This window comes from Balaenoptera borealis, assembly GCF_965194805.1.
Source record: "Balaenoptera borealis genome assembly, chromosome: 18".
Taxonomy (NCBI): domain Eukaryota; kingdom Metazoa; phylum Chordata; class Mammalia; order Artiodactyla; family Balaenopteridae; genus Balaenoptera; species Balaenoptera borealis.
In genome coordinates, this window is record NC_138877.1 from 74,830,468 (window position 1) to 74,853,704 (window position 23,237).

Consider the following 23,237-nt stretch of genomic DNA (forward strand, 5'->3'; position numbering starts at 1 on the left):
TAAGCGTTTTGAATTTTGACTCATTTAAACCTCAACCGACCTTTGAGGAGGGCACTGTTGTTGGCCTCATTTCACAGAAGAGGAAACTGAGGCACACAAAGATTAGATCATGTGCTTGAAGGCACCGAAGAGAAGCAATAAAAACTGTTCTCTTAGAAAATCAACCTTCGTGCAGTCTTTTATGGGTTTTGTCCAGGAACCATCATGGAAATAAAACACCTCTGACTATGAAGGTTGATTATGAAGAATATTAATAAGGATTGGCTCTTTCTTCTCTTTCTTTTTTGGCCATACTTGTGATTTGCATCCACCTTCATACTGGACCATGGAAAAGGTATCAGACAGACGCCCACTGCCTGCCTCAAAGTCTGTGTGTCCTAATGGGACAGTGTATGAGATCGGGATCTTATCTTTCAGAAAAATAAAGGATAATTATGGAGGCTCCCTGCTTTGAAGTAAATCTGAATTCTAATAAGGAATGAGAAGATGAAATGAAGAAGAGAATGCTGGTTGCATTCAGCCAATTGCTGTCAGAAAGACAGGAGTGATGGGACCAACTTTGAGAATGCTTACCCAGTATCTGTTACTTACTGCTATCCTGACAAATTGTCCCAATTCCTGAAATACTGGGGTGCTTTAGTATGGCTTAAGGCTGGCCTTGAATTACCACCTCTACCTTAACCTTATAACTTACAACGTCTCTGGGATTTGTCAACACCATCCAAAGTAGTTTGTATGCAAGCGTTCGCTGCTTCATGACTTAGCTAAAAAGAATGCAAACATCTATGAAATATCTGTATTTCCATGCTGGTTGAATCATTGTGAGGGTAAATAAAAGGCAGCATGATCTAGCGGCCAGAGCACTCTAGGAGGCCCGACTTCTAGTCTCAAATTTGCTGCTAATTAGCAATGTGACATGGCAAGGCACTTAATTTCCCTGCACCTCTATTTTTCTTTTGTAAGATGAAGGGATTGATCTTTTCAGGTCTAAAAACATATGACATGAATGACCGGGCAAAAAAGATTTAACTTCAGTTGCTTTATGCACATAATAGTAATAAAAATAGAAATAATAATGAACACATCATAATAATAATGAATAATAATAATGAGCAACAGGTATTGCTGCAGGGCAATAAGTGAAATGATGGTTTTGATAATATAAAATGACTTGATGAATGAAATGACTTTGATGTGTAAGCATAGAGTCACCTTTTTCCTTCCTCTTTCAAAATTAGCAGTTAAATCCATTCCCTGGATGCTTTATGCACAAGAGAAGACTGTTCATTTCTAACTATACTGTAAACTGTGTTAAAAAAAATCTACTTTTTAAAAAATGGGCCACTGACTCATCTTTGTATTATAGTTATAAAAGGAAAAATTTAAACTCCTCAAGGGAAAGAGACAAAGCAAGAGAACCCAATTACCTGGCTGAAACTGTACAAATATCAGTTCGCACACCCAGCCTCAGAACAATAGGTATTGTAATGAATTACCTTTTTCCATGAAAGGCCTCAGTTTCTATCCCCTGGTTTGCTATTTTCTCCTAAGGTTGCCATCCTGTCTGAGCTATAAAGACATGATGCATTGGTTTCCTTTCCTTGTCTCCACCTTTTGAATTTGGTACAAAAATTAAACCATTCATTTTCTTTTTTCTCAAGAGCTTTCTTGCCTTAATGAATGTTTTTTTGAGAAGGAAGGAAAGAAAAGAGTGAAGATGAAATATACAAAGAGACTAGAGAAAAATCTTAAAGGGGACAAAAATGTGAGAGGATAAAGGTGAGAAGGAGAGAGAGCCAAAGCAGAGAATCAGAAAATTAGAAGAGAAGGGAAGGGGCTACAACGCAGGGCTTTGTGCACATGCTTCTTCATTTGTTAGTTTTCCACATCCCTCTCTTCCCCACTTTAACCTTCTCTTCCTTCTCTGCTTTGGCTTGTGGGCTTCAGAACTCAACCGAACTAGAAAGGCTCCTTGTCATTCTTCCCAGATCCTCTTTGAATGAGGAAATAAAATCAAGTCTATGCATAATTGCTCTGTGCTGTGCAAAAAGCATTTTCCTGAAGGGAGCTTTATACTGTATTCATTTCAGCTGCTAATGTGTGTATAATATGCCTTCATTCCTAATTATTTTGTCACCATTTTGTTAAGTGTCCAGGATCTACATTTGAACTAAGACACTTTACTTATCAAATTAACACAGTTTCATGGTTGATATGTTCAATTTCTCACCACTGGACTTTTTAATTTTCTTTCTTTTTTTTGTTAATTAACTGGCTCCTTTCTGGTCCTTTCCCCTAATCATACAAAGAGGTGAGTAATACCCTTGTTTTACATTCATGAATACTTTCCATAAATACCGAAGCATTAAGGGTTGCTAAAGAGTGCCCTTTCCTGCAGCAATGTTTTCGTTGTAGTCTTTCTTCCCTTGATTTCTAACCCATCAATGGCATTTATTTATTCACAGGTTAGGATCTTCAGTTCAGTTGGGAACAGAAAAATTTTCATAGCTTTTTCAACAACTAATTGCTTGAACTCAGCAGTCTCAGGTACAAAAGGAAAGGAACTTTGCATTAATGAAAAGAAAAGGGACATCTAAAATTCTAGCTGACATTAAACTATGAAAAGAAGAAAGATAGGTTATTTTTTTTAAGTTGTCAAACAGAAATGATAGAAATGAAGGAGTAATGGCAGAATGAAAGAGAAATTAATTACAAGACCCAGAATAATTAATTTCTTAAATTCACTATAGAGCTTATTCATTGTGAAGTCCTTTGCACAGTTTCTATCACGGATTAAGGGCCCTGAACACATTTGTTTCTACACAGGAGGATGGCAGTTTGCCTCCTGTGAGGTTCAGTGCTGCCTCGGAGCAGATTCAGAGGCAAAGTAACCATATTAATTCTCAAGTTTAGAAATTCGTCTTGATGACACCAAACTGGCTGAGATGATCTGTGTGCACCACCATCTTGATAAGCATCATTTCAAAAACAGCTTTATTGAGGTATAATTTACATACCATAAAATTTACCCTTTTAAGTGTATGATTCAATGAATTTTAGTAAATTGACAGAATTATGTGAACTTTACCATAATCCAGATTTAGAACATTTCCATCATCCCAAAAATATCCTCAGTATTCATTTCCATTCAATATCCATTTCTGCCCCCTGGCCCAGGCATCACTAATCTTTCCTTATATATTTGCCTCTATAGACACTTCATGTAGACAGAAGCATGCAATGTGTGGTCTTTTGTGTCTGATTTCCAGCACTTACCCTCAACTTTACTGTTACAGCAGTTTTTCCAACAGGTTTGTTCTAAATTATGGTCCCTCCTACAATCAGTTTTGCCAGTTCTGCTCTATTGGGTGGTACCCTTCACTGGTTATAAAGATGAACAAGCACCACATCATGCTAAGGTGAAAAGGTAACTTTTTATTTTATTTTATTCTATACATTTATGTATTTATTTATTTATTTTTGGCTGCGTTGGCTCTTCGTTGCTGCGCGCGGGCTTTCTCTAGTTGCGGCGAGCGGGGGCTACTCTTCGTTGCAGTGCGCAGGCTTCTCATTGCGGTGGCTTCTCTTGTTGCAGAGCATGGGCTCTAGGCACGCGGGCTTCAGTAGTTGTGGCACATGGGCTCAGTAGTTGTGGCTCACAGGCTCTAGAGCACAGGCTCAGTAGTTGTGGCTCATGGCCTTAGTTGCTCCACGTCATACGGGATCTTCCTGGACCAGGGCTCGAACCCGTGTCCCCTGCATTGGCAGGCGGATTCTTAACCACTGTGCCACCAGGGAAGTCCGAGGTAACTTTTTAAATGATTAAAAGAATATTACCAAGAGTGGGAAGTGAGAACAAGCACAACTACAAGAATGGGTTGGGTGTATGTATAAAATATTTATTTGGAAGGGAAAAAATGGCAGCATTTAGTGTACATTTAGTGTATTAGCATTTAAAAAAAACTGCAGAGATGAACATTGATACATGTGACTTTTTCTGAAGACATTTTTAATAGTGTATTATTTTTAATTTTTAAAATAAAATTACCAGCAATTTTTCCAAAGTATTATTTTATAGTTACTGAATTTAAAATTGGCTCTTCTTTGTAGATGATGTTTGATTTTGTTTTTTTAAACAAAGTTTTCATTTATTGAGGGATTTGACTGCTCAATATCATAGCATACTGTAATATTTTTACAGATTCAGAATTGTTTCTGGGGAAAAATCCTGACTGAAATTCAGTGGAAACACATCTACAGTATCGAAATAAATGTACAAAATATTGGGACCTTCCATTCAAATGAGGTGGGGATACAGCCAGTGATAGCCGAGCCATATTGGAGCCCAAAGTGAAAGGTAAAGTTTGTGCCCTTGTATCCATGAAAGGTAAAGTATGTGCCCTTGTATTCATGCTTTTATTATTTTTAAAATAAATTTTATTTTTAAAAATAGTTTTAGTATTACAGGAAAATTAAAAAGATAGTCCAAAGAGTTCCCATATACCTCCTTACCCAGTTTCCCCTGTTATTCATATGTTAGTATGGTACATTTGTTACAATTAATAAACCTGTCTTGGTACATTATTACAACTAAAGTCCATAGCTTATTCAGATCGCCCTAGTTTTAACCGAATGTTTTCTTTCTAGTCCAGGATCCTGTCCAGGATGCCACGTAACACTTCATCCTCATGTACCCTTAGGCTCCTCTTGGCTGTGATAGTTTCTTAGACTTGTTTTTGGTGCCCTTGACAGTCTTCAGAAGGACTGGTCAAATATTTTGTAGGACTCCCCTCTGTTGGAATTTGTCTAGTAGTTTATTCCCAGGATTTGACTGGGATAATGTGTTTTAGGGAGGAAGACCACAGAGGTAAAGTCCCATTCTTGTATCATATCAAACGTACATGCTGGCAACGTGAATTATCCCTGTTGATGCCAACCTTGACACGTGACTGACGTCGGGTCTGTCAGGTTTCTCCACTGGAAAGTTACTTTTCTCCCTATTTCCATACCGTCCTTTTTTGAGAGAAGTCACTCTTCACAGCCCATATTTAAGCAGAGGGAGGTTATGCTACACATCCTTGAGGGTAGAATATCCACATAAATTATTTGGATATTTGTCTATTCTCCCTTATTTATTTATTCACTTATTTATTTTGTCATTTATTTATATTAGTATGAGCTCACAGCTGTTTGGATGGGTTACTTTGGGTTATGTCCCAATCTATGTTGTTGTTCAAATTGTCGTAGTTTGGGCCATTGAGAGCTCCTCTTTTTGGCTCCTGAGTCCCTCTGGCACCTCCATCAATGTAGGGTCTGGGGATTTTTTGCACTTTTTTGTTTTCTGGCACCACCAGACGCTATAGGCACATCATGTATATTTTCTGCCCCTGTCATAAATTCAGCCAGTTCTCCTGGGAGCCCTCCCTGATTCCTTTTCCTAGACAATGGTATTAGAAACCAAGATCTGGGCATTAGATATGCTTGTTGCTTCTGGAGTGTCATTGCTTCTAGTTTCTTCAACTGTCAGAACAAGGAAATATATGTATGCCCCTGATATTTTGAAATGAGAAAACACACTTTTTATAGGAGCTGAGATAGCTGGTAATCGGAAAATAAATTCTTCTACATGAATAATATACTCATTTCTGATTTGTTTTCATATTAAAATACGTGAACATTTCAGATTAAATATTTGCCAAGTAATTCCATTTAGGATACTTTCATTCAACAGATAATTTCACAACATTCTTTTGAACGTTTTTTAGGGGAATTAAACTTAGATGCTGCAAATTTATAGCCCTTCTCAGTTTAATTTGCTACAAAGTATTAATTTACTCAATTAAAAATAGGAGCTCTATCAAATAATATTTATGGTAAATCAACTTATTTCAAAATGTAATTATAGAATATCACATTTAAATCTTAAATACCTTTCTACTTCTCACCATTTAATGTGTTTGGTTCATCCCTTGCTGTTATAGAACAATGTACAATATCTTCCGATTCAGAAACATTGTTTTGAATTATCATGATTTGCTAAAAGCTTCACAAGCTGACTTTTTTTGGGGGGGGTACTCGAGTTATCAAATAATGTGATTAAAGATTTTCAAGTGATTTTGAACAAAATTGCAACCAAAATATTAAAGATCCTGTCACCAAAGTTCAATACCATTTTAGGTATTAAACTGGGATTCTTCAAGGCTCAAGCATTTCAAAACCTGAATGATGATGTATAACAAATGAACTGCCATGCTGAAATATTTTTTGTATTCCCATTTTGGAGTCGTGCTTCTAAGGATGAATATAGCAAAATCATTATCATTCTATATTCAAACTATTGAACTTATTTGGATGCCAGTTATGAATTATGTGTACATTACAACCAAGTTCACAGATTTCTTAGTTTAGTAAAAACATAGTCTTACCACAATGCTGTGCTTGACCAGAATTTATATAGTGTTATCACTAAAAACAAACAAACCAGAAAAGAACAAAAATACATTATCTTATCTTCAATGTTGAGCTTTTTATTGGATTACGTAATAGCATTTGCAATCATGTTCCACCCTTGACTGAATTAATTTCCAAAAGTCTTACTTTGATTCTGTGAACTGGATGAAAACTTGGAACTCTTATTGAGATAAACTCCTTTTCCCTCTGCAACTTCTGATGGCACTAACATGAAACTGGAACCATTTAACTCTTTGACACATTCTTCTGCCAAAGGAGCCAACGCATGAACCTGCTTCTCTTTTTGTAGGTGCAAACAGAAACCTGGACTTAAAAAGAAATGAGTGAAATTAACTGAAACAGGGGTCCCTGATCTAAATGAAACATGCTTCACTGAATAATATAAAACGGACCTTTTCTAAAGCCTTTAAATAATATTTGAGTCAAGCCTCAAAAATAAAAATAACTTGAGGAGTAGTTGTTGATGCTGGTCCAGGAGCTGTTGGTGGCATCATATTAGCCCTGCTCCTACCCCTTCTATGGATGGTAAACGTTGAAAAACAATCCAATCATGCAAGTGCATCATCAACTTTCTTGCAAAATGGAAACCCAGTACCTTATTTTCATTGAAAAAGAACTTTTGTTTTCAGTTTAGAGTTGCCCAAAGTATTTATTGAAAAATAAGAAACAGCATCATACAACAATAATAAATAGTTGCTTTTTTTTTGCCCTGTACATTGAAGAGGGCACAGAGTCCTCCCTATCTGCTTGATGTCATGACAGTTCAGCCCCTACCTCCTACTCATAGTTTCACATCATCTCACCTAGAATTTCTCACATTTCCCCTTGAGCCGATGCCTTGCAGCTCCATTGGTTTCATGCCTCACATAGCACAAGGCAGTGGTGGCTGTTTGGGGTTGGCAGACTGATGCAGTAGTGCCAGATTCTTCCCTACTGCTCCGAAGACTGGAGGAGTTAGCTGACTAAATCCGCTGGAGTTTGAATCCACTTGTTTATAATGAATATCCTGCATGCTCCCCTGAAAGGAAAGCCAAGATATACGGTCATCCTGGTGGTCTTATGCACGTGTTTCAGCCATGGAGAATCAGGACCAGGAGCTCCCACTCTTAGGCTCATGGACCACTGGGGACCTATGCGTGGGTTTCAGGGAGACCACAAGCCTCCTAAAATAGTGCACATAATGCTCTGATTGAGTGGTCCATAGCTTCCATCAAATTCTCAAAGAGGATAACTGCTATTAAGGAAAATTATTTGAAACTTGGAAATAAAGAAAAAAGGTGAGTGGCATGCCCTTTCTATATCATAGTGGGTTATTGTTCATCAAGCCCAGCCAATGTTTATTTAACACATTTGACTTTGTTGTTTGGTCCTCTTTGATTACAGTGTAGGCACTATGAAGTTGCATGTTAACTACAGATTTCTGTTCAGTAGTAAAATCAACCCAAAAGATTTCTGTTTTATTGCCCTGTGGGTCATTAATCATTTTTGTACTTAACTTACCCATATCCCATTCTAATATTCTGCTTTTTTTCATGTATTTCCTGAGGATGTATTCAAACTCCTCTCCCTCAAATGTTTTTGAATCCAGCTTCACCATCTTCCTGGTTCCCTCACTAATCAATGAGTTGAATAAAATCCTTGAACATCTTCCTTCTATATGGGTACATGTAGATATATTTAACTTTCTGGAAATTATTCGTTGACACTTCAAAGTATGAAGAACGTCTGATGCAGAGGGCCACGTGAGAGACAAGAGGGGTGAGCTTCTCCTGCAGCTGCTACCCCTGCCGTGGAGATTATCATGCAAGGATAAAGATATGCCCTAATGTAAATGTTTAGGAAGGAAAGAAGGGAAACTGGCTTTTCTTCAAAAATCAGTGACAAGCAAGAGCCACTGTGCACAGTCGGGCTGGCTGTGCAGCTCATGATTCCTGGGGTCCTTGGATGACTCAGCCTACAAGATCCTCTGTTGTGAAACCAAGTCACAGCTGCAAGAGCCTGTGCTCAGGAGGGAAGTTTTTAAGGATGGGGCCCAACAAACAACACTTCTTTCCATATCCAAAGCATGTCTACACGCAGAAGCACACACTTCAGGGCTGGCAGATCAATCCCAGTGGAGAGGGAAGTGCAGTAAAATCCACGGTGGGCTCAGAGCTTCACTCATTTATAACTTTATCTGCTCACACATGCATCAATTCATTATAGCATTCAAAGCGTGTTTGTGAGTGCTTTCTCTTTTTTTTCATAAAATATTATGTAGTTTATTTTTTTTTAATTTATTTTATATTGGAGCATAGTTGATTTAACAACATTGTGTTAGTTTCAGTAAGTGCTTTCTTGGTGTCAGGTGACAGTCTGGGTTCTAGGGTTTCATGGCAGATATGGGTGGAGGGTAAAGCAATTAAAGAGACAACTAGAACACAGTAGACTTTCAGGGATATAATGGGGGCCAGGTGGGGAGGATCCCTACCCACATTCTGGAGGAGGCAAGAGCCCTGGTGATTCATCAGAAAGGATGAAGACATAGTTGGAGAACGTTTGAGGCCAAATGAAAAGTACATGCAAAGAGCACAAGTGGGGCCTTGGTGGTGCTGGAAGAAGGTGGGAGTGGGGGGCACAGCATTTTAGAGAGATGGAGGGAGAAACGATGCTGAACAGCAAGCAGGGCCACATCATAAAGAACCTTGAAAACCATCTTGAGGAGCTTTGTTCTGATATTTTCTAAATAGCGCTGTTAGCTAGATATCAGTGATTGTCACACGGTCTGGCAGCGCTGTAAGGAAGAACTTTGGGGTGTTGTGCTCCAAAAGAGAGAGAAACCTTCCTCCATCTACCTTCCCCTTCATACATGAACTTCAGACTTGAATTGCGAACAGAGGCATGAACTAGACCCTCAAGGCTGGGCCATACCATCCACATCCCTGAAATAACTCTATGATGACAGAAACAGATATTGATCAAAGCCCAGATTACTTTGCATGGGAAATAAGCCAGCACAGGAAATAATAACTTAAAGAAGAGAATAGAGGTGGGCAAAAACCATGGACAACGTTTACCTGCTGAAGGGAAGGGAAGGGTATATGCAGGGTAAGATTTTTAAAACATATTTTGAAGAGTTTTAAAAAGCAACTTTAAAAACATTTTAACATTTTGAAATACCAAAGTTTTTCATTTGTTTCTAAGCAGCAGGAAACAAATGATCACAAACTAATTTACCACAGGTATTGAGTTGCACTCGATAATTAGCCAAAAATGGTGCTTTGCTTTAGAATATCTCTCCCCCAAAAAGCAACCTTTATAAATATTCTCAATGCAAACTTTTCAGGAACAAATCTACTTCAAAGAAATGTAGGAAAGTACCAGAGGCTAATTTATCACATGTGAAATTATACATGTGTAACTCTAAATGTGTTACTTTTATGACATTTTTTCAGACTATATTTTAGGGTCATTCTCTATATTTTTTTAAATTTTAGGTTGTTTAAAAAAATTTGGTACCATTTTTTTTTTTTACCAGTTGGAAGGATTAATTGCAATTGATTTCTTTGAGCACTCTTTAGTGGTTAGGTCATCACTGAGACTTTTCTCAATATAAATCCCTTAGGCCTTTTAATCACAACATTTGTTATATTCTGCACACCCTAAGGAGAAATAATCTCCTTAACAGTGCCACCTCCATCCACCCAGCAGGCATTGTAAGCGAAGCGAAATGAAGAAGAAGACATTCTAGGTTTCCCTTAATTAATTCCCTAATCTACTGCTGTTTGTGTTGAGAAAAATCAATCACAACCCAGCTCTGGAAAACAAAAAAAAAGTTCAGTGTGGAATTTTGGTGAATTTAAAAACTGAGCTAATTACTGCAAGAACCTAAAACCATCTTTATTTGAGAGTCGTAGATTTCTTTAGAGTCCTATCTGTTATCTGCACTGCTCAGCTATTTAGGTAGAGTGTTGAGGGCTATAGAAGCAAATCACTTTTACTAAGATTTTACAAGTAATTATTTACGTGCATACATGATACTGATGCCGAATCCGGCCTCTGTACATCGACTCCAAATTAAATCTCGGGGACAGAGTTTTGGATGAAGTAGAAAAGAATAGCTTTATTGCTTTCCCAGGCAAAGGGGGCCACAGTGGGCTTATGCCTTCAAAATTGTGTGTCCCAGCATGGAGGGGGTAGTGAGGAGCTTCATAGGAATGGTTCAAAGTGGGCATGATCTGCTCGTGGACATTCTTCTGACTGGTTGGTGGTGAGGTAATTGGGAGTCGACATCATCAACCTTCTGGTTCCAACCGGTCTGGGGTCTGCGTCCTTGTGGGCAGCCTGCCCTTGGCTTCTCCCACCTGGTAGGGGTTTCAGTGTCTGCAAAAAGCTCAAAGATATTGTTCTGTGTATCCCTTGAGGGGAACCAGGACCCTGCCCCCGAGCCTGCGCTATTGTTTCCTGACGGTTCCTCTCTTGTCTCTGCATCCCTCCCTTCCCTGATTAGCAACTGTCTGAACCTGCCTGTTGGAACTCAGAGAAGGTCAAGGAGGCTGAATGAAGCTGATTTCCTGCAAGCAGGGAACACAGAAAAACTTTTGTGCCCAGGAACCCCACAGGGTCCTGCTGGTCTCAATACATGATAGGAAATTTCCAAATTATATTGTGCTTTTTATATAAGCAGGATGGTGCTCTGAATTTTATCTATCAATATATATGTAAAAATAGACATAAATATATACAAACTTATACATGCATGGAGAGAGTGAGAGATGAACAGTGGAAACATTGAACTGTCTATTCAGAATTTTGCAGAGAAGCTAAGGAAAATAAATGCACTTTCAACTTTAAAACCTGCTAATTGATACGTGAGAACATTCCTAGATTTTCTTCCCATGAAATAAAGCTTAGGTGAGAATGAGTGAGTGTTTCAGCCCCTGGCTAAGAATACTCTATTAAGGCTTTAGAGAAGAGAAGATAATAGAGCTTGTTTTAAAGATGGGCACAGTTTTTAGGAGTGGAGAAAAAGACGTTCGTTCCTCTATGGTTTGGGGGGTCGAGGGAAGAAATTTGAGCCAAAGCAAATGAATAAAAAAGCCCGCTGGGGGCTTCCCTGGTGGCGCAGTGGTTGAGAATCTGCCTGCCAATGCAGGGGACACGGGTTCGATCCCTGGTCTGGGAAGATCCCACATACTGCGGAGCAATTAGGCCCGTGAGCCACAATTACTGAGCCTGTGCGTCTGGAGCTTGTGCTCCACGACAAGAGAGGCCGCGACAGTGAGAGGCCTGCACACCGCGATGAAGAGTGGCCCCCGCTCGCCGCAACTAGAGAAAGCCCTCGCACAGAAATGAGGACCCAACACAGCCAAAAATAAATATAAATAAATAGAAATTTAAAAAAAAAAAAAAAGAAAAAAGCCCGCTGTGAACCAGGATAGGAGAGTTACAAAGATCTGGGTTGGAGATGACACTGGAAAGGTGGTGTTGGTCCATAATAGAGGGCTAAGGAGTCTGTGCCCACTGCTAGAGCAGACAGGAAACATCTGGAAATTCTGTGCAAGGATGTGGCTGAGAGGTACCAGTCTAGCAGGAGTGTGGAAGATGCACTGAAATGTGGAAAGGCTTGTGCTAACTACTGCTGCACTTGAAGGCAGTGATGGCAGTGGAGGGTAAAAGGGAAGTTGAGGTGACAGAGGCAGAGTGGAGGAAAACAGTAAAGAAGATGGAGCTTGAATGTCTGCCTTGTTGATCACTGTGTGTCTCCGTGCTAACACGGGGCCTGATACAGCGTAGAAAATCAGCAGGTGTGGACTGAGGAGCAAGGAAGGTGACACCAGGGTTTTGACCTTAGGCACCTGGAAAGGATAATTCTGTCATTAACAGGAAAGGAAGCTATGGGACACGAAGCTGGTTTGGGGTAAATATAATCATTTAAACAGATGGAATGGGATGTGAGGGTATTCTACCCAAGGACAAATAGTCAGCAAGCAAGGCAGCTCGGGAGAGAAGTCTGATGCTGTCGATAACAGGATTTGGTGTCTTTCATACGAAGACAGTAAGTGCAGTCCCGAGACTGGTTGATACAGTCAAGAAAGAGAAAACAGGAAGAACAAGTTCAGATTGAAATTTAATGCAACTGCCATTTAAATTCATCTGCACACCGGAATTTACATGATCTCATGTAATCAGCGCCATAATCTAGTGAGATGGGCACTAACACCTCACGCAAAGCGGAGGAGGAACCCGAGGATGAGAAAGGTAATGTGGCAGTTGAGGGTCACAGGGTTTGTGACGACCACATGCAGCTCTCTGTCCCCCAGGGCACAGCAGCCTCAGAGCCCAGGCCCAACGGGGAGATATTGGAAACTGAAATGGAACCTACAATCGCCACTGAGAATTTCAAATGTAGTTCTGTTTGGCTGGCTGTGACCTGAAAAGCAACTAAAAACTAGACCACGCTTTGTCCCTATTCTCACTGCTTGTTCATTTCCTGCTAAATTTTCCAGTTCTGCTAGGTACTTTCTGTGTATTTTCAGTCACCAGTTTAGAGATCTCATATCACAGTTCAAGCAGGAGCCATTGAACCAACTTAGAAGGGAAAGTGTAAATCTTTTCCCAGAAAGAGACCTATTTATAATTTTCTTTCTTGAAAATATTTAAGGGCTTATTTATGCTTTTGGATTCCTTTCTTCTGATGTGCATTTTTATATCGCTCTTAGCAAATGGTATCAGATGCAAGACAATCCCTTTCTCTAGCTATCCCCAGGAGCAAAGCAAATAGATACTGAATCACACTTAACAGTTATCCACACCCTGGCTTTCTTAAGTCTTTTACTCATTACTATGATTTAACAATGAGGAAATGAGATAAACCCTAGTCCAAGCACATAGCAGTGTGTGCACTAAGGTTAACAGAGCGGACTTATCAAGGTATCAAGTCCTCAAACGCACAGAGCATTGCAGAGAAGAATCTCTAATTGTTCTTCCAAGGAGATGAGGGTCTGAAACCAAGAAGGAATCAGTGTTTTGGAGGAACCCTTGACTAGTTCAGGGGCGGGGAGAATAAAGTTAAGCTCAAATCACAAATGTAGTGCAACTACTGGGACTAGAGATTTATTTTTCTATCAAGTAGAATTTAGATCTGTTACATTTCTTATAATAGTTTATTGCACTGAGATATCAGTTTGAATCAGATCCAGAAACGTAGAGAGTAGGTTGGTTTTTTTCAAAATAATTACTTCATAATTTTTCTCACATCTTCTTTGTTCCCAGGTGATAAACGTATTTCTGGCAGAAACCTGTATTTCATCTTTGAATCTCCAATAGCCTGGCACAGAACTAGACAGACAGTAAGTGCTACAAAAGGTTTGTTGAGTGGATGCACGAATAAGGCAAATATCAAGGTAAAATTCCAAGAATGTGAAGCCAGATGACCTTAAAGCCTCATTTACTGTCTATAATTCCTAAAGGTTATCTTCCATCCTAAGACATAGCTCTCGTGGTCTGTGGTCCTGCTTTTCTCTCCATCACTAGCCCCACCCCTACCACAACACACATAGAACAAAACCAAAAGAAGTTGAAAGATAAAGTTTATTAAGACACAGATTAAAAAGAGTCTGAAATTTGACTGAATTGATCAGCTGGATTAAATAAAATAGGCAAAATAGTAAAAACCAATACAACAGTGAAACAGCAACTTACTCTCTAGACTATAATTTTACTGCTTCCACCGTGTTGTAAAATGATGTTTCTCAAACTGTGACTGAGACCACCAATGGCTAAAGACATCAGGGTAAGGGTTGCAGTGGGCTTTTTAAAAAATTCACGGACTAGCAGTAAAGTGTGGTCAAGAGGTAAAAGGAGATTGGGAGTCTGGGATTGACATGTACACACCGCTGTATTTACAATAGACAACCGACAAGACCTACTGTATAGCACAAGGAGCTCTGCTCAGTACTCTGGAATAACCTAAATGGGAAAAGAATTTGGAAAAGAATAGATACATGTATATGTAGAACTGAATCACTTTGCTGTACACCTGAAACTAACACAACACTGTTAATCAACTATGCTCCAATATAAAATAAAAAATTTTTTAAAAAGAGGTAAAAGGGGGCTTCCCTGGTGGCGCAGTGGTTGAGAATCTGTCTGCCAATGCAGGGGACACGGGTTCGAGCCCTGGTCTGGGAAGATCCCACATGCCGCGGAGCAACTGGGCCCGTGAGCCACAACTACTGAGCCTGCGCGTCTGGAGTCTGTGCTCCGCAACAAGAGAGGCCGCGATAGTGAGAGGCCCGCGCACGGCGATGAAGAGTGACCCCCGCTTGCCGCAACTAGAGAAAGCCCTTGCACAGAAACGAAGACCCAACACAGCCAAAAATAAATAAATAAATTTATTTAAAAAAAAAAAAAAAGAGGTAAAAGGAGAAAATTCATGAAACTTGATCCATTTCTATATTTGTAAGTGACTAGGTCATGATCACATGATCCCTAGGTTTGAAAAACACGGATATGGAGGAATGCTAAAATAAATGATGCCTTTAGAGTTAGGAAACTTACATTTTTCTGGATAAAAGACACAGGAGTTTTCTGCCTGATCATCTTCGGCAGACCACAGCTAAGCTCTGACAACTTACTAGCAGACCGATTCTGTGAAATCACTGACTTGGTGTGACAATTGGCATAGCCCCACCATATAAAAGTCACTGCCTTTCAGGTGGCATTTTTTTAAAATACTGTAAAACATCGCTAGTTGCAGGAAGGTCAGGCTGATTCAATCCTTTCGCAGAAAAGCCTGTTCTGTTAGAAGATCACATGAAAAGAAAAGCACCTTCATTCCATCCTCACCCCTTGGCTCTCGGCTGACAAGGAGAGGCTTAGTGCATCTGTTAAGTGCTTCACAGAATAACGTGGAAGTGACTGTGAGGGACACGCTGCTGGTTTGAATGCACATTATGGCTGGAATGGCTTAACAAGAATTTATTGACCTTTGCTGCCAAAAATGTTCATTCATTACCCTTCATTTTCTTAGAAGACCCATTTTCACGTAGCTTGCTATTAAATATGCTCTGTCTGCGTTTCCTTTATGATTTTGTTATGTATGTTAATAGTATTTAGTCGGTATACATGTACTTGTTCGTTCATTCATTCATTCACCTTCATTGAATTTTGACAATCTTCCATGTTCTGTGTTTAGATGCCAGGGAATAAGGAGGCCTGGTTTCTGCCTGTTAGGAATTTCGCAGTTCAGCGGGGAAGAAAGACGAGCGGATGAATCGTTACAGTAGAGTGTGGTGAGTTTCTTGATAGGGTGCTATGACAATGCTGAGAAGGGATATTAAGGTTAGACCAGGTGTCAGGGAAAGTTACCCTGAACAGATGATACCTGAGTACAGAACTGAAGGATGAAGAGTTGCTAGCCATGTGAAGAAGCAGATAATCGATGGGGTTCAAGGTGGTGGAGTGGCCAAAGGAAGACCAGAAGGGTCAGACCATTTAGAATATACCCCGCCCAAGAAGTCACCCTCAGGCCGCCTTCTCACAATGGCCTGCTAAGTGGTTTCCTTGACTCCAGTTTCCCTACAGTTTATCCTGCACTCCATGAGCAATTTAAGATCTCAAGGCTCTGTTTTCATCTAATTATTTCCCTCAGGGATGGAAAATAAATGTTATTCTAACTGCTAAGATCTCCCCCAACCATGGCGCATGTCTCTTATCTAACCTGTCTCCTCCTATTCTCACATATGAATTATATTCCTCACTGACGCTGGTTCCTTGACTGCCCTTATTTCTGTTCTTTCCTCACATTCAATTAACCTAAACCTTGCATCAGAGAATGTAGAGATAATTAAATATGTCAATTCTTTACCCTCTTCCTAGCTAAAATTTTGGCTGTGTCTGTACCCAACCCCTAGTTCCATTCCTTTTGTTTCAGGGGAAAAGACATATTTTCTCGTTCATCTTCCTGACCTTTACTATATGTGCTCCCTATGGATTTGTTCTTCTCTCTCTCTCTCTCTCTCTCTCTCTCTGTGTTTTACTAGGTGATTTCATCCATATCTGTGGCTTCAATTACTACTCAATGACTGATGAATCCAGAAGCAACATCTAGCTAAGACTTACCACCCAAGATCCCAATCTGCATCTGCAACTGCCCACTAGACCCACAACCTTATTCTAGGAAACACTGAGACTGGAATTAGTCCTACTCTTCAGCTTGAAGGAAATCATTTTAATTATGTGGAAATTGATTCCTCAGCTCTTATTCATGCAATAATAAATGGTTGGGCTTCCCTGGTGGCTCAGTGGTTAAGAATCTGCCTGCCAATGCAGGGGACACAGGTTTGAGCCCTGGTCCGGGAAGATCCCACATGCTGCGGAGCAACTAAGCCCATGCGCCACAACTACTGAGCCTGCTCTCTATAGCCCACGAGCCACAACTACTGAGCCTGCGCACCACAACAACTGAAGCCCACGTGTCTAGAGCCCGTGCTCCGCAACAAGAGAAGCCACCGCAATGAGAAGCCCACGCACCGCAACGAAGAGTAGGGCCTGCTCGCCGCAACTAGAGAAAGCCCATGAGCATCAACAAAGACCCAGCACAGCCAAAAATAAATAAATAAAATTAATAAATTTATAAATAAATAAATAAATGGTCATCAATGCCAGTGGAGTCCTGAGATCCAAGAATATGTGCTATACACGCTTTTCAGTCTCATGGAATCCTCATGACAGCTCTGTGTGGTGGTGTGATTGTTATCTTCATTTGACAGGTAAGTCATTAGTATTTGAGAGGTAAAGTTATAATTTCCTCCAGGCCAAATGGCTCCTACTTAACAAATCCAGTTACAAACAGAGGTCTAAGTATACTTCAAAATCCTTGCTTTTAAATACCTCATATATTGCTTTCAAATAGAAATGATTTTTTTTAAAGCATTGTGCAGTAACCTGTGTTCATCTCATTCATCTCATCTCATTACAATGGGTAAATATGTTGTTTATTCTCCTGTTTTGCCAACTAGAAGCTAGAAGGCAAGGAACATGAGGAGAAGCTCTCAAATTAAGTGTGTTCACACAGTGAATGGCAGATCCAGGAATTAAATTCAAATGTAGTAGTGCGCGTTATAGCACATAGTGAAACAGCACAGGCTACCAAAGTGAAATCGTAAAAATCAGACTCTTGCTTCTGAATATGTATTTCAAATTTTAATAAAGTTTGAAGACTCTACAATATTGATATTAAAATATTATTTACTGTAGTTTTACTAAACTCATATAGAAGCAGGAACTAGTAATTTTCAAAGTCACTAATTAAGCTTGCCTTTCTCTTTTTAGTATTATTCTAAAATGAGCATCCTTAGGAATTATTATCTTTTCATACATTATGAAGCTACCACTCATTCGTGATCTGTTATCTGTGATGACAAAATGAACTATTACTGCACAGTTTCTTTTTTTCCCTAGAATGAGAGCTTATTGCTGAGACAGCTCCCACGAACAGGCAGATAACACAGGCTTCAAATGACAGAAAGAGCAAAACCCAACATATAAAATGCCTTACAAACTTAAGCAAAGAAAGATAATTTTTTTCCTGAATAATCAGAAGATCATGAAAAGAAACAGTATTATGTTGATTGCTTAAGGTCAATCTAGAGAAATGGGATTTTATCCTTGCAGACAGAGATCTCTACCCTGATCCTATGAACTCTCTCACCGGGTCGTAGTAAAAAAAAAGTGTTATCCCACGTTGTTGACAAATCAAAAAAAACACACAAAAAAACTCTAAAGAAGTAATGCTAAGTGACAGAGTAAACAGGAAGAAGATAAAATGATAAATGTTGAAGTTGAATAAACTCTTGAGGTGATGGATGTTAAAGTCATTTGTGGAAAAGTTCCTAGTTCTTTTCAAAGACCAATACAAAGTGGTATGATTTCTCAATTTTCCCCCAAAAGTGATGGCCTTAAGAAACTTAGGTAGTAGCAAATATAAGCTTTCATCAGTATTTGTATCACTTTTGTTCCCAAAGAAAGCATTGTTAAAATTCCCTAATGGAGAGTCCCTGGGTGACTTCCTTCGTGGTTGGTAATTCAGACTGCCACAGGCCAGTAGCTCCTGACAGCCAGCTTCTGCTGTTGAAGGAGTGACCCCTGGTACAGAGCTGGACATCTCACAGGTTCTCACAAACACATTTCAGTACAGCTTCGTAGTTAGGTCTCTGGCTTTGTCTAAATACACTGTGTAACCAAATCATCCTTAGATACGAGGTTCTGTGCTCCTGACTCTCTTTCTCATTTTAAAGTCATGTCTCCCTGTCTTGACTGTGGATCACATGGTCTCACTGTGGTGTATGCAATACCGTGTTAGCAATTTGAAATGTGATTTAAGGAGAGGTGATAAAATCTTCCTTGAAAGCTGTTCTTGAGTTTCTTCTCGGAAATATTGAATTTAGATACTGATTGAAAAATAAGAAAGTCCCAGTGTCCAGTCTGAAGTAGTTTGGGACCTAGAACTGAAAGAAAATTTGTGAAAAGTGTTGTAGTATGCACTTAGGTAACAATTGATTGAAATATATCTTTCTAAAACCCTTATCACATCAAACTAAATATGAAATGTAAGCATTCAATTTCACAAAAGCTCAAGTTTTTCCTTTTAAAAATTATCTCTAGGGGCTTCCCTGGTGGCGCAGTGGTTGAGAATCTGCCTGCCAATGCAGGGGACACGGGTTCGAGCCCTGGTCTGGGAGGATCCCACATGCCACGGAGCAACTAGGCCCGTGAGCCACAATTACTGAGGCTGCGCGTCTGGAGCCTGTGCTCCGCAACAAGAGAGGCCGCGATAGTGAGAGGCCCGCGCACCGTGATGAAGAGTGGCCCCCACTTGCCGTAACTAGAGAAAGCCCTCGCACAGTAAACGAAGACCCAACACAGCCATAAATAAATAAATAAATGGATCATCACTTTAAAAAAAAAATTATCTCTAATAATTTATTATGACTTAATATCCAAAATGTCAGTCATGATGATATGCCCTTGAAATCTGTAATACTTATATTTAGAAAACAATTATCTGCTCAACAGTTATGGTCTTTAGAAAAAATGTGAGCCCTCACATATAAAATAATTATCCCACAAAGCCTGTACACCTTAGGTTAGTGATTATTACGTTTTAAAGACATTTGATTCATTTGGGAATCTGATCAATGGGGTAAACCTATCCTTAGAAAGGTTCTCCTTTGAATTCCTACACTTTTTTTTTTAAGTCAAGTTCCATGGGCTAATCAGTGGTTTAAACCATTATCTCCCCATCCTTTGGTCATTCAGTTGTGGTTCTGCTAACCAGCCACTGCTCTTACCAGCCATGGAGAGCCATCCTTTAAGAGGTCTCTCTTTACTGCCTCAGAATAAAGAAAGCTGACTCAGGTCTGGAGTATCTCTCTGTAGCCTGCATGACAACATTACAACAAAAGGCCATCCTAAAATATAGAGTACACAGTCAATTTCTAGCCTAGAAAGATGAATTCATTTGAGAAGTTCAAACTAGCCTTGCCATTAGCTACTAGTACAGTTAATAACAGGATTTATTCACATTTAGCTCATCAAAGCAAAATGGTGACTACTATTTATTGAGAACCATTTATGTTATGAGTGCTTCATATATTTCATCTGGGATTTCCAAGACATTCCATCAGAGTAGTTGGTGTCATACCTATTTCATAGATGGGGAGCTAGGCTCTGAAAGGTCTAAGTAACTCACTCAAAATCACAGTTAGTAACTGGTTGAGATAGGATTTACTCCCAGGACCATGATGTTACAAAGGCCAATCTCAAAAGCATCCTGATAACTTGACAGTATTTGAGAGGTGGCTAAATGGTTGTCTTAGGCAGGGTTTTCCATGCAGTTATGGAGGCTGGCATGTCCAAAATCTACAGAGCAGGCCAGCAAGATAGAAACTCAAGGAAAAGTTAATGTTTCAGTCTTAAATCCAAAGGCAGTCTGGAGACAGAATTCTTTCTTCCCTAGGGGACCTCAGCCTTTTCTCTTAAGACCTTTAACTGGATGAAGCCTACCCAGATTTTGAAGAATAATCTGCTTTATTCAAAGTCAACTGATTTAATGTTAATTTCATTCAAAAACTATCTTCACAGTAACATCTAGACTGCTGTTTAACAAAAAACTGGGTACCATGGTCTAGCCACGTTGACATGTAAAATTAACCACCACAATGATCATTAGACAGGAATGTAGTAAAGTGTCAAATATCTGATCGGTGATTGACAGTTTCAGGGCCTTTCTGAGGTTCCATGAGTTTGTTATTCTACCCATGAGGCAAAATGCAGGTGATATGAATGATTACAACCAAGCCAGGAGACATGTCCTCAAGGAGTTCACCATCAAATAAGAGAATCACCAGGAACATAGAAAACTCCCATTAAAGATGAAGTTCATGAAGTGGCTTTCTTGATTCTTATAAATAGATGGTGGACACTTGCCAATGTGTTTTGGTCTTGACCTCTTTCCTGAGCCGCAGTGGCTGACCAGTTCTCAGGATAAGGAAGCAGAGATCAGAAAGGTCAATATCATTAGTCAACAGGACGGGGCCTGAACCGAGATGTATTATCTGATTCCCAATCCTTTTCCTGCTGTCTTGGCTTCTGCTTCTGCTTTATCAGTCCAGTGCAGTTGGGTTAACTGAACGATTCTGGGCGTGAAATCAAAATTTGTGTATAAGTCTGCCCTGGACTTCTAGTTGAATCCAGAGCTATTTAAACATTCTTGACCAAATAGTGACCCTCTTGTTTTAGGCTGTGTGCTCTTATTGCATGTTCAGTTTCAGGAGAAGAGCATGGGGAATGGATAGTGAGGAAGGAAGAACTTGCGAAGAGGAGGTCAACTGCACAGACTCTGGGGTGTTGGATGCTGCCATCAGAGGACCTTCATGTCCATGATCTAACCTTGACCTGTGATGCTCCCATGGAAGAGGGTTTTGCTTGTTGCTTGGGACCCCTTGATGAAACCCAAACCTGGGAGTAACCCTGCATGCATTTCAAGTATCAAGTCAGTTTTCATGAGTTGATTAATCAAATATGATGAATATGCTCCCCCATCCTGGCCTGGTCCAAAATTATTCTTCCAAGGAATCTCAGCCCAATGGCTGGAAAATAAATGATCCTCTTTTATTCCTAATCAAATTTATTGTGGCACTTGGTTTACAGTCCCTTCTTCTTGCTAAAGGTCCCAAATCATGACCTGAAGAACAGCAACAAAATTTTATTAGTAAGACTTTTAATAAACATTTTAAATTTACTTTTAAAATAAGACATTAAAAATCAAGCCAGTCTTCTGAAAAATAAATCAGCCCCCAGCACCTTAGTGTTTCCAATGTAAAGATAAGATTTCAAAAACCAACTTACTTAAAAATCCGAACAGAAACTTCACACCTGCAGATCATCTTAGAAATGTGCAAAATGCAGACACATTTTTAACAAATATAGAAATAACATCCACACATTAGAAATAGAAACTGAAAAAAAAAAAAAAAAAAAAAAAAAAAAAAAAAAAAAAAAAAAAAAAAAAAAAAAAAAAAAGAAATAGAAACTGAGAAACATGAAATCTTACAAACTTGCAATAAACTTTAGAGATGAAAAAATTATATGGCCCCCAAAAGAACAGATCGGTGACTTTTTATCATTCTAATGCTAAGATGAGAAGACATTTACTATCTTTTCTAACACATTAATTTTTACATGAAGACATTTCAAAAATCCCTTGACTGAAAATATAAATTTAAAACATTAAAGATTTTTCTTAGGAAGGAGGTTTTGCTTTGCAAAACTTGAATGCTGAGATTAATTGCATTAATTTCATGACATTATTCTATCTTATATTAACCTGCTCCTAACCTCTAACCTCATAACCATCATGGCGATTATAAGAGAATTGTTGAGCACACAAGTGTAGTTAGCAAGAAATAATTAGAAAGCAATATACGATTAAGTATTAAGTAGTATGTTAAAGTCTCTGAATGCAGCAGCCGTTTAGTTGAAGAGAGACCAGTGGGAACAACCAGGGGGAAATCATGGTAAATTCAGAATCTTCACAAAGGAAATGAAGTGTGCATTGGATTCAACTGGCATATATAGATACAGCAACAAACTTCGTGTTTATTAGGCTTTTGGTAAATAACAAGTGGAAAAAATGTTTTTTCAGTTTTTCAAAGTCATATATGTATTCTATGGTTTGGTAATGCTAACCTAAGGATTAATGCTATGATCACTCAAATAAAATTTAAGGGAAAGCAGTAAGTAATTGTCAGTACTTCTTCATTAGCTGGAAAGTTTAAAACACCAGGTAGTCAGCAAGTCCAATCTGTTTTTATTACCCAGATGTCCTTTATCTTGCTCCCATTTTTCATCCCCCTTGTCTTTGCCATAGTTCACCCCGAGGCTCCAGCGGGCAGTGTTCTCCCATGTTCCAGTGGGTGGTGCCCTTGGAGTCCCTTGAGTGGAGCCCCCGGGGCAATCCTGGGGCACTGATTCTCGTCCTTATCATTCCTTTCTGGGGCTCTTGCTCCTTTTTTTAATCTGGTCACCTCCTTTCTGATGTTTTTCCATTCAAATCCACCTCCTAAACTGACACAATAATTATTTTCTAAAATTCTAATCTGACTGTTCTAATTCCTTACATCACTCATTCCTTCCTTCATTTATTGATTCATCAAAAAAGTACCAAATTCCCCAATACTCACAGTTTTTTATAAGAACTACTGTACCTCTCAAAATTTTAA

General features: G+C 39.2%; 1 protein-coding gene across 2 annotated transcripts in view; it reads left to right on the forward strand.

The window, feature by feature from the left end:
- Positions 1-22,063, forward strand: part of LOC309616071 (uncharacterized protein) — a 382,792-nt gene extending 360,729 nt beyond the window's left edge. For both annotated transcript variants that reach the window (XM_082366269.1, XM_082366270.1), the window contains exons 6-7: positions 13,726-15,746; positions 16,497-22,063. The gene's annotated coding sequence lies outside the window, so the exon portion shown is untranslated. The remainder of the gene's footprint in view (positions 1-13,725; positions 15,747-16,496) is intronic.
- Positions 22,064-23,237: the final 1,174 nt, after the last annotated feature.